Raw genomic sequence first — 11,389 nt, forward strand, 5'->3', positions numbered from 1 at the left:
TAAAGACTTGCTTTAAAACCTCGTGCTTTCTTTTTCTTTTTACTAGTTCAGCCATTTTCCCTCTTGCCATATAAATGTAATTATAAGCAAGTAAGAAGTCTTTTTTCAAGTTGACTGTGCTGCCTTTTTAATTCTGCATGAAAACCCAACTGCTCCCTATGCCTTGCCCAACAGGTAGTTAAATAAACAGGCCCAGGTGGGCAAAAGTGCCAGTTTGAACACTTTATTTCATTTTCTTTCCAATTAGTGATCTTACCCAAAAAATACATACCAAACCCCTATAAGCTTGTTCATGCTCAGCTGTTTTCCAAGGAGTTTCTCAGTGCAGCTACAGAGCAGTCCTGACAGCATCCTTGCATTGTCTTCAGTGAGGGCAGCATCTCTTGTTCCAGTGCCGGGAAGTGTGTCCCCTTGGCACTAGCAGCCCTCTGGTCCTCTGCCTTTCCTCCTTCCTAACTGGAGGTCCAACTCCTGAAGCTGCCTGAGGAAGCTGGTGTTGGGGCAAATCCATCTGCGTGGACATGCAGTCTGAATTGTGTCTGAGAGGAACATACCTTCAGAGATCATTAAGAAAGTGAGAGCAGGAGTTGCAGATCGACTGATTCCTGTTGCACAGTGAGCTAGTACTTTGTGTGGAAAAAGAAGGCAGAGATGCAGTTACGCCAGGAAGCCAGATTATGGGATTTATCGTGCTGCAGCAGAAATGGAAGTGGTGCTGATACTGCGGCTGAGCAAGCAGGTGTGTTCAGCCCTGCCGAGCAGAGCTGGTGCAGCACTGGTTGGGGAACAGGGATTTTTAATGGCTGGGGACAGAAAATTCGTAATTGTATTCCAGGATCCGTGATGGCTTGTTTGGGCTTAGCTGTCAGCCTGATGGCCTGCCCTCATGCCTCCCACCCAGCCTGCCATCCATGGTATCCCTGCTTGCTCGTAGGTGGGTTTAGGAGTGATGTACTTGCTGACAAAGCTTCAAGTCTTCATACCTGAAGGCCATGCTATGGGAAGCAGCCTTGGCAGGTTACTACCGGAGGGCCTGGAAACTTGGGATTTCACATGTGCAATGCTCAGGAGTGCTCGCTGATATTACAGGAACACACCTGGTTTTCCACAAGCTGTTTTTTCTTCTTTGCTTAGGGCATTAATGCTTTCTGAGGGTACTGACTGCTGCCCAGATCTTGCGGGAAGTGTGCGAGAAAATGGGGGTTACCATGGGATTGGACTAGATCACCTTCAAAGGGCCCCTCCAACCCAAAGCGTCCTATGATTCTATCATTCTATGAGTAAAACCAGTTCCACTTGCACCAGCTTAGTTATGGTATTTTACTTCTATAGCTTACTCTGTACATCTATAGTCACTATTCTTCCCTAAAGCCTTTATCTTCCCTTCTGTATTAGGTGATCACTAGAAAAACGCCTTATGAAATGTTTTGAGTTCCCTAGAGATGTAAATGTGAGGTGTGCATCTGCATTAAGAGTCCCTTAAGAGTAATATCGCAAGTCCTTCCTTGTTGCTGTAAATGTCTTCATGGAAGGCCTTCCAGGGCTCTAGGAGCATGCTCCCTCCTTCCCTCTCCTCTGCTCTTGGGGTTTCTGCTGTGATCAGCCTGAAACACACAATTCTGTGTCATGACTGCTCCCCAGGTTTCTAATGTGTGTCTTTGGCCCATTGTGGAAGGCGATAAACATTTTTTAGAATGGTCTTATGTGCAATTAAAGGAAATTTTGTCGAAAGGATTGCTTTCAGATGGAAAAATTTAGGTTTGTAGTCCTTTCCCTCTGGATGTGCACAATGAGCTCATTTTGGACCCTGAAAACCTGCATCTTGTAAATACTGTAAAATGCTTCAAACTTTCACAAAAATGGTATGATTCAATAAGAAATTTTTAACTGTTCTTTTTTCTACTCAATTATAGCCATGCCTGAAAATTTTCAAACTCTCTTGTCCTTTGCTTCAGTCAGATCTAGTCTTTTCACAGAGACCATGGCTCAGCAATTGGGCATTATTAAAGTATCCAGTGATTAGAATCAGATTTTAACTTCTGGCCACCTGACGGAGAGCTCTGTCTCCCATTAAGGCAGCTGAAAAAAATGTCTTTTTAGCATGAAAATTTCAGAACACTTCTTCACTGGAAATCTTCAAGTTTGAAAGAAAATGTTTTCTGCATTTTTTTTAATTTTTATTTTTTTAGAAAGTCATATTTCTAGTCTCTCGTTAACTAATTGTATAGCTGTATAAAATGCAATTTAACAGCAATACAATCTTTATCCAGAAGAAGGTGAAAATCAGTAAAAACAATGCTGTGTTGGTTCTTTCACTTTGGGGGTGCAATAAAGTGTCTCAGATGCTGCTTCTCTGTAAAACATAAGGAGAGGCAGAAAGAACGGACAGCTTTTCAGGGCTAGTTCCTTGTTTTGTTTGTGCTTACAGCATCTTAATTTCTCTATTACCAGGGAGCGAGATAAAAATATCCTTGTTGGATCATGAGCCTAGATCCAGCCAAAAACCTCAGACTGATTGCCCTCATCTCCCCGGGTGTTAATTCTGGGTGCTTTGCGCACAGCTTTTCTTCTTAAATCCCATTCTGCTTGTGACAGAGTATTTATTTATCAACTGTTCCAGTTCTGACTAACGATGATGGCATAGCCACGTGCTCGGAGACCACGAGCACGTGTTGTAAAAACCTGCTCTGGCCAGCAGGTTGAGAGAAACATTGAATTCCACAATGCATGTGACACAGCCGCCTTTCATTATCCTGGCATGAGAAATCTGAGCTCGGCCCTAAAGATAGACGTGTCTTCAGCAGAAATAAAGGGGCTGATACAGTCTCTAAGGAAGCAGCGAAAACAGTTCTGGTGACAGCAGACTTGGACTGGGCATCTAAGCCTTTGGGGTAAGGAAGAGGGTTTTCCAACATAATGTCAGTTTTGCAGAACTAGAATATCAAGTGATTTCTGTGTTTTCCTGCTCAGGTAGCTTCACAGGATTTACTGAGATACTGATGCCATCGTTCAAGTTAAATTGCATCCATCTGTGAATTCCATTAACTCCATGGGGATTGTTGGAAGTGAAGTCCTGCTTTTTATGGGAATATGGAGAAATGTTCACAACAACCCAGTGAGATATATATGCTCTATCATCTTGTCCAGAGGAGGCATTTCAGACCCAAATAACCCAGGTCCGAGATTTTCAGAGGAATGTAAAGGAGTCAGGAGCACAATTTCTCTTTACTGCTAATTTCTCTTTACAATTTTCTATCCTGCAAATAGGACTAAGTCCAAAATGTCTTTGGAAAATCCAGGCTTCAGTAGTCTGCAGGAGGCCTAACTGCAATGTAATGGCAGGGACTAGGGAAATCCAGACACTCACCCCAGTGCCTACCCCACATATCAGAAACCAAGGAACAATATATTCTGAAAATTTTCCTTGGAACCAGAACTGCTTGCTTCTGTCTGAAGACTTCTAAGCTACCAGCACTCTACAACTACAAGAAAAATAAGTTATATTTATGGTTTGCAGTGTATCAGGAGGGGGAAAAAACAACAACAGCAGCAAGAAAAAAAAAACCAAAAAGAGATGACCTTGGCGTTAGATTTGATTTTGAATCACTAATATTTTGAAATTCACTCTAAATTTGGCCAGAAATTGGATGGGGAACAGGAGACTTGCTGTTCTGAGCCTTATTTCTGTAAAAGTATTCTTGAGTCTATTCTTTTTTTCACCCAGATAGAGCCTTCTGCCTTGGAAAATGCTCAGCCCCACCTGCAGTCTGGAACTTGATGTGGAGCTGAGTACAGGTATGGATGCTTCCATTAAATATTGCCTGATGTGGTTTTGTTGGAGGCACAGAAGGCAAAACAAATTCCTGGCTCCTGCTAGTACAGGCTGTGTCTTTCCTATTTTATATCTAACTCTGTCTGAGAGGAGAAGGTGGTAAGTAAGAATACAATGAATTTTCTTCCCTGCTTATCTGCACTTCAGAAGAGTCCTAGATCAGCTTTAGAAGGTGTCTCAGCAAGAAGCTGAGCTGGGCAAGCTGGACAAACCCCAACTCTTGACCTTGGACCTAATCTGCGTGGCTCTCGAATACACTTATTCCCATGAGGATGCAGGTACACTCTCTCTTTCACACGTGCAATATCTATCCCACATTGTTAGCCTTTGTTTTGCCACGCACGGGGGTTATGATATATGCTGGGACACTGACAATAAAATGACTGTTTGCTGCAGATAAATCAGTCACGTGAAATGATTTAATTAATGTAAAATTGCTCTAATAAAAGCAGATTTTAATTTACTTTGTGATTATTTGTAGCTAAAAAAAAAATTGAATGTTAAATTTGAGTCAGGAGACAAAAGCAGTGTTGCTATTTGCTTCTGTTTACAGGCTCAGACCCTTGTCTCTTGGCAGTAGATTTAAATGGGTTGACACTCTGAACCCACCACGACAGACTGCATTTGACGAGCGCCTAAAGCATGTCTGCACCGTGTGGGCTGACTGCAGTGGGCTTGACATCAGCGCATTCCATCAGCCCCTCATGGGAGGGAGCACCGAGGCTCGGATTCCCACATGGCTTCTGGACCGCAGCCTGGGACAGCAGCGTTCACAGAGGCAGCCGGGGTGCGTGCCCCTCTCCTGGGGTGGACAAGGAGGTTATAACCGGATCTTCTGTACCCCAAAATCTGTGTCACAAGCTGACAACCTCCAACTCTGCCTTCCCTACCCCCATTTATTTTAACATACAGTTAAGTACAGTTAAGAGAAGTTAGACTGATTCCACATTAGAGGGCCATGTTGCAACCTTCTCCCTGACTGTGTAATAGGATCCCTTAGGAATAATGGGATTAACTGAGGAGAAGTGGGGGCACTTAGCTTCTGGCGTTATTAAATCTTGCAATCCTTATTTGAAATGTTGCACCACGCATCTCAAGCTACTTTTTGCAGAGGCAGACAATAACTGTCATCTGGCTGGGATTTGTGCAGAACAATAACACTTGGTTTTTAACAACGGATTATGGATATTATATCCAGCTCATGCCTGCTGTAACTCTACTGACATCAAAGGGTTTGCACTAGGGATAAAGTTTGCACATTCAACTTTGTTGGCCAAATTGAAGTTGGGAAATTCAAGGTTGTTGAACAAATCAGTCATTAAAACACATAATATCTTATTGTCCTTTTGCTGTTCATCATTAACTGAGCTCAATGTCCTGAACTAGCCCTTGCTTTTCTACAGGGTGGATTCAGTTTGGCGTAAGACCAGGCTCCAGATCCATCACCCGGAGTGAATGCTCCAGCTGCCCTCACTTCATTGAATCCAGCAGAATTATGCTGCTCACCAGGAGGAGAGCTCAGCTGGGCTAGTGGGCCCCAGGGGCTCTTCCCACTCCACTGTGGTTTTCTCATCTCCTGTTCTGTTTTAGCTACCATCATGTAGCCAGGTGCAGAACCAATTGTCTATTTCTTGATTAATCAAGTGTCTGTTTTGTCACAGCTGATAATAGCAAAAAGCCTATGGAGAGAGCTTGTCCCGCTGGGGTGCATGTCCCTTCTTCCTGTGTCTCCCTGAATAGGTAAGGGCTGTCATCTGCTGGAGAGTGGGAGATCAAACTGGTGTATGTAATGCATCTACAGCAGAGTCAAGAGAAGAGAACCCTTTCTCCTAACTTCTGTTTCTTTCATAACCAGCACCTCCAAGAAGGCGGTGGGAGAGGGAGCCTACCTTTTCATTTGCTCCAGCGAAGTGGAAGAAGGGAAATGCCTTTGAGAGGGTTTGCCATTTCAGAAAGTTAATGGGTGAATTTAACCTGCGTGTTTTAAACATGTTTGGAGGTCAGTAAAAGAAGCAGCTCCCTACTTGGGAATCTTTCTCTCTGCATGGTTTCATGGCATGCTTTCATCTGTGCTCAAGTTCTCTTTCTCTCCCACTTCTGCTAGACTTTACCAGACTCTGCTGATTTATGCTTAGGTTTAGCTGTGCTCCAGAAAGTGCAAACTGTGCAGATGGCCATGCCAAGGGGCAAGAGTTACATTAAAGGTGTTGACCCTTGAGCATGAGGGAGAAGGCCAGTACTTCCCTGACAGTGTGTATTTCCTTGCTGAGAACGGGGCAGATTGTGCATCTGCTTGCTCTTGGCTGAGCCTTCCCAAAGAGCTCTGTTACGTGGGCAAAGGAACAGCAGGGCTGTGCTGAAGGAAAGGCAGCCAAGGAAACAGGGTTCATAAAATAAAGCTTATACGGCATTGCTGCCGCGGTAGTGCCTGTATTTCTTAATCTGCACAACAAGGATGATGAAGGAAGTCATTCAGGGTGTCACACAGCCATGGATTACTGGGACAGGAACTGCTTGTGGTTAGTAGCATGTGAGTGCGTGCTCCCTTGCTTCCCTTTGCCCATGCTCTGGCATCTGAGTTTGAAGATACTGCCTTAAAAATAAATTCCTTACATCACCAAAGACGCATACTGTTCAGCTAAGGTAGAAATCTGGAATAAATCTGTCTATGCTGTTTTCTGGACTCCTGGTGTAAAGCATCAGAATTTTTCCTCATGCATGATGGGAGTAACAGTTCTTGCTTAATTCTAATGAGTATTTGATTCATAGTTTTAAATATGTTTGTGCCTCATATAGTCTTAACTTTGACTTATCCTCCCCGGTGAAAAAGATAATCTAATTCCATTTAAAAAAAGATGTTGAATTTACTTGCAATAGTTAAGCAGCAGTCTTAAATGACTTCTCAATCAAACAGAAGTACCTCATTACATCCTGAATTTAATATGAACAGGCCTCTTGTCACCTGGTATGATTTTTTTGTTCAGCATCACTGCTTATAATAAATGCCATTTTCTCTCTTCTTCTAAATCATGAGAGTAACAATCCCCTCCCTGTCTCATCCCTGCACAGGTCATGGGTATTTAGCTGCTAAATTTCTGTACCTCAGGAAATTATGCTTCCAGAACATCTTGTTTATATATTTTCTAAACTGTTGCACCTTCCTTAAAATGATGAATGTCAGCAACAGCTGGTCTGTATATGATTGAATTTCACCTTGTTTCCATTCCCAGAACCCTACTTCCATATGGAGTTCAGTAAAGCAGTATCTAAAAGCACGGGAGTAGGGATAACTGTGCACTCTAGACACGATGAGTTCATTATGTTTGCCTTCAGCCCTAACTTGTTCTGCATGCATAATTTTCAGTATTTGGACACGCGTCTTGCAAAGCACTGGATTGGTTTGCTTTTGTGGCCACCACAGTTCATATGCTGTTCTCTGTCTTTTGTCAATTGATTTGGAACTTTGGTTTTTACACATGCATGAAAAGGTTTAGGATCTTACCTTCCTCTGGAGCACCACAAAAATGGCTCTAACTGCAAGTAGTATATGCTGTAATAGAAATGGGAGCAGGCCCAAACTCCCCCCAAAATTCCCCAAATATGTTAGTGCCTATGGAATCCAAATGTAGACAGCAGTTGCACAAAGACAAGTTCTTTCTAATGGGATGGATCGAGCCCTTCAAACAGCAGTAAACACTGAGGTATCTAGCATGGAGTTACAGTAGTTTCGGTTACTGTGTCTCCCTTTGTGTGGCGTGGATCAGATCTACTCGCAGTACATGACTAAACTGGGTAGTTAGTATTTTAGGACCCTCATTGATATTAAAGCTCATGATGATGCAAACAAAACAATTTGCTGGGTGTGTAAGTGTTCTCTTAATAAATCATTAACCTGTACGGTTTTGTGGCACAGTGGAGATTTGCTTCTGTGAAGGTTTGTGCTTAGTAGTAATGATCCCCCACCAGCCCCAGGCCTCTGGCATTGTACCTGGCCTGCCTTTAGTGAGTCCAAGGATTTTGCTGGTTATCTTCCTATTTCAAGATTATACTCCTTCTAGCAACAGCATGACATTATCTCCTGGCTGGTTGTCTACCTTGGGTTCCATTCCATGGAATTGCTTCCCAGTAAGTTCTTCCCCATCCTGCGTTTGTAGGACTTGCACAGATTGTACCATTATAGTTGGTTCTTCTTACTCAAATATGATGTTTTTTTACCCCAACCCCTCACTAATTTGAAAAGATCAAGTGTATGTGCCTCCTCTCAGATCAGTGTGTCCCCTATAGGTAATAAAGGTTACTTAACCCCTTTGAAACCTCTGCTCACTCCATCCTTCCCTGTCTCAGGAGAACTCCCACTCACTGTGGGAGTTCAGGAGGCAGGCGTGATGCCACTTGGTTTGGGTATCTCCATTCTTACCCACATCTGCAGGTGGTTGGTTTATGCCAAATACTGTTTTGATAACTTGCCCTACTTGGCTCCTTTGCAGAAGGGATGCAACATGCACAGGTGGACTAGTTACCTCTTGGGGAATTCAGTGCTGCCGTTACGTCTTGAGCAACTGGGTAGAAGAAAATGCTGAGATCGGTGTTTGGGTTGTCCTCTGCTTCTACTCTGTAGTAATCCACAGGCAGGTCTTTCTAGAACTTTGGTCCAGTGTTGATGTGAAATTGCCTAGCAGCAGCATCCAACCATGTGAGAGATGCCCATTCAGCTTAGCTGCACTCACCTGGAAGGAGGACGGTGGGTTTTATTCACCCGCTGCATTACAATGCTGTTGATGATGCAGTTTGTTAAAAGCACGCAAAGGGGTAGTGGCTGTTTTCTGACAGGTTACTGAGGTCCAAAATGGCTGCTAACAGGCTCCAAGGTGGAAGTGACTCATTAAGCAACTGACATACACTTTTCCTGTATTTTTCTCCCAAACATCAGTTTAGGTGGTTCTCCACAGATGAAAAAAAAAAAAAGGTGGTGGTGGTGATACTTCTGCACAAGCCGGAGTACCTAGCTCTCTTTTTTTAAACAAAGAATGGAAGATTTCAGGGGAAATGGCGGGGTGGGGGGAGGGGAGAAGGGGGGGCTGTAAGAGACGCATTAATACGTTCAACCCTTCCTTCTCTCTTACAGGTCTCCCAAATGCGGGTTTGGCCAGACTCCATCCACGCACCCTGTGGGGTGTGCATGTGTCCAGAGCAGGCAGCGCAGCTCCTCCGGGGTTGCTGCTCTGGCTGCCAGGTGTCTGGCTTGAGGCACTTCTTATCTTGGGGCACAGTAAGTCCCTGCTGCACAGGGAGTGCCAGGCCACCCTGAAAGGTGGAGGGCAGATATTCACCATCAGAGAGAGGCATTTCTGAGGTTGCCCTTTCTTCCTCTCGCCTTCCCCTCACAGAGCCTCTCCCCAGTTACAATAGTAAGCTTTTGGGGGCAGATGCTGCCTTTCTCTTCTGTGTTTATGTGCGTATCACAGCAGAGGCCATGACTGGACTTGCGAATACTGTTGCAATCTAAACAATGACAGTCCAGGGGCTCACATAGTGCCATGTTGTGGTTCAGGCAATTATTTCAAAGCCTCTGCTTCTAAATAAAGTTTTGTATTATTATGGCAAATTGGAAGCTAAAGCTTTTGCGAACTACTATGCTCAGGGCCTCGTAGGCTTATTTTGACCCGATTACTCAACCCTTCTTTCTAGGTATATCAAACAGTTGATTAGAACCTCATGATTATATTTTTAAAGATTTTTTTTTTCATAGGAAGTGGGAAAATTCATACTGCTCTCTGAAAGTCTAGACACTGTTATTACTGCAGTGAAACAGCCCAGTCCTTGACGTGCCAGCCTGAGAGTTATGCTTTCAAATGGAAAGAGGTAATGCTACAGAAAATGCATCATGTACATGTAGCTGCTCAGTGGGTGTAGAAACAAGTTACTCATTTGGTATGCTGAGCTTTTCACCATGTAATTAGGACTTCCTTATATATGCTTTACCTGTTTTTTCTTTTCGCATTTGCTCAACAAACTGAGCTGAGCTGAATAGAATTGGTCATGCAAAATCTTATTTGCTGGTTAGCTCTTAATTGTCAGATTTAATGGGGAAAACTCTGTAAGGAGTTGTTTGGTTCTTTCCTGCGGTAGTTACTAGCCATACTTGTCCTCGTGACAAATGTTCATGGTAGAAAAAATCTGCGTAAGTTATAGTGATTCCAGCTGCCATTCATATGAGCATTAATACTTTTTTTAATAAGTTGTTTCATTTGAACTCTTTTCCTCTCTACCCCCCTCCAAGAAGTATCCCATTTCTAATCTTGAAGTAAGTACTTCAATTACAAGCAGAAACGCGTTTTTAGGCATCATTTTCTCTCTGGAATTGCTCTGTTCCCATGTGGTACATTTCTTTTGAAATAGTAGTTCCTCATGTTAGCTATAGATTTGAACTGTTGGGAGGATTTTTAAGAGGAGAATAGAAATTGTATTTTAACCAGAGTTCTGTTTTATGAAAATATTTAAATATTTATATATATATATTTGTGTTCTTAAAGTTAGTCAAGCATCTGCATTAGAGGGATATTAGGAAGTCTGTCAACTTATGCAGCTTTAAAACAGAAGCATCTGCCTAGAACATGGGTGAAGTTGTAGTCAATGAATCAAAATCTTGCTCTGACCCTGCTACTGAATGTGTTTTGCATAAATGATTAGAGGGGCGATTTGGGGTAGAATGGTCCAGGACAACAAACCTGAATTCTTTCATCTTTCTGCTGAACATTTCTTTCATTTACAGATAGGTTTTGTTCAGGTCAAATACCTCCATTGACAATTTCTTTCCAAACACTGACTGTGGTGAAAGGTTTTCCTAGTTTCACATCAAGTTACTCTCACTAGCCCTAAGTTCACATTTTGGAGTAATTTTGTTTTGAAATATTTGTCTTTGCGTACACAGAGAGAAACTCTGAGGACTAGCCTACTTTGGGAGCTTGTGGCACCCTTGTATTAATCCATTGTTTTGCTTAAGGAGGAACAGAACAACTAAGTCCCTGAAATGTCCATAGAAACGAAGGAGGGAAGCAGTGACTGTTGAGACAGTGTTAGGCCACTGAATGTTGCCTAGGAGCCACCCTTCTGCCATGCGCTTTGGGTGATTGCCCTGCCACCCAGCTGCCAAGAGGAGCCCTCTGTTACTTCAGTACACCTTCTTCTTCACGGGCAGACTTGTCCTCTTGAAGACAGTAGGTTTTCACCAAATAGTGACGTTCCCAGGATGGTCTTACATTGTTTGTATTACAAAGAGCTCCACTGTGGAATGTGCTCCCCTCCCAAATGTGCATATCTCCTCCAGTGTCAGCTTTTACTGTGAAAATGAAAGCAGATGTTCTTGCCCATTTGGATGGGTTTATGCAAGAGGAGGCATGGAGGAATTCCCACACTGGAATGGATGTCTCCCATAGATTTTGATAGCTTCTTTGACACTGGCCACCCCAGTGCCCACTGCACCAGGTCTGCCCAGCTCCAGCTGGTGATCTCAGACACCAGCAGATTTTGATCCCATGCAGGAGGTCTGCAGCAGAA

The 11,389-nt window shown here is 43.3% G+C and overlaps 1 pseudogene; it reads right to left on the bottom strand.

The window, feature by feature from the left end:
- Positions 1-417: 417 nt before the first annotated feature.
- Positions 418-9,136, bottom strand: LOC104491971 (annotated as a pseudogene).
- Positions 9,137-11,389: the final 2,253 nt, after the last annotated feature.

This window comes from Buceros rhinoceros, unplaced genomic scaffold, assembly GCF_000710305.1.
Source record: "Buceros rhinoceros silvestris isolate BGI_N320 unplaced genomic scaffold, ASM71030v1 scaffold2254, whole genome shotgun sequence".
NCBI lineage: Eukaryota > Metazoa > Chordata > Aves > Bucerotiformes > Bucerotidae > Buceros > Buceros rhinoceros.